Here is a 915-nt window from a genome sequence, read left to right as displayed (position 1 = left end):
TCTTTCCTCCTGTGGATTTGTTTGTTCTCCTTCGGCTCCCAGGTGTTTTCCTGCCCTCGGCTTTAAGCTCGTGTTCCGCTCTGACTCAGGTAGCGCTCGCGCTGATGGCTTTCCCCGGCCCGCGCTGACCTGTGACACACTCGAGGCGCAGACAGAGCGAGTGAGCAAAACGGACACGAAAACAGACACAAACAACCGAGGCTGACGGTACGTCACGCCGCCTTGCACGCGCATGGATGCGCACCTCTGGATTCCAGCTCCCTCCTTCTTTCTCCCACTTCCAACAATAACACAACAAACCTGGTTTCCTCCGCCTGAGGGAACAATGGTAGGATAGCTTTGATGGCCAGAGGTAGTTTGTTGTAGAAACTCCCTTATCGGCCCCCATCAGCCATAGATCTTGGCAGCTTCCCACCGTTAGCTGGATGGTTTTGTCCCTAACGAGGTCCAGGATATCAAAAGGTGTGGAAAATTTGTGCGCAACAATGGCTAATAGATAGGAACCTGAGGAAAAGCATGTAGCAGAGCTCGTCTGTTAAAGCCAATGCAGTGGATGTAAAGATATTTTKATTTTTTTTTTCCTCCATTGTAGCATCTTGTTCCTCTTAATATCACTCAAAAGTGTCAGATTGATTCAGAAATTCTGACCTTTTTTCTTCAAAATGAAATTATCTGTAAACATACAAGTTGTTGAAACACCAAGGCTTCGATTCTTATGGCTCGTTTGCTCTGCAAGAACATTCTAGATGGAAAGAGAAAGCTGCTTCTGGCCAGCTTACTTCATTCTTCACAAGACGTTGAGTGCAGGACTCCCTGGGAAGTGCCGGGAGGCCCCGCCCACCGCAGAACTTACCAGCCTGTTAACCACACCCACTTCTAATTTCTGACCAATAACATTACAGGTGTTGGACACGT

The sequence above is a fragment of the Poecilia reticulata genome, linkage group LG8 (genome assembly GCF_000633615.1).
Source record: "Poecilia reticulata strain Guanapo linkage group LG8, Guppy_female_1.0+MT, whole genome shotgun sequence".
NCBI lineage: Eukaryota > Metazoa > Chordata > Actinopteri > Cyprinodontiformes > Poeciliidae > Poecilia > Poecilia reticulata.
The sequence above is the reverse complement of the archived record's forward strand: the minus strand, read 5'-3'. Positions refer to the sequence as shown.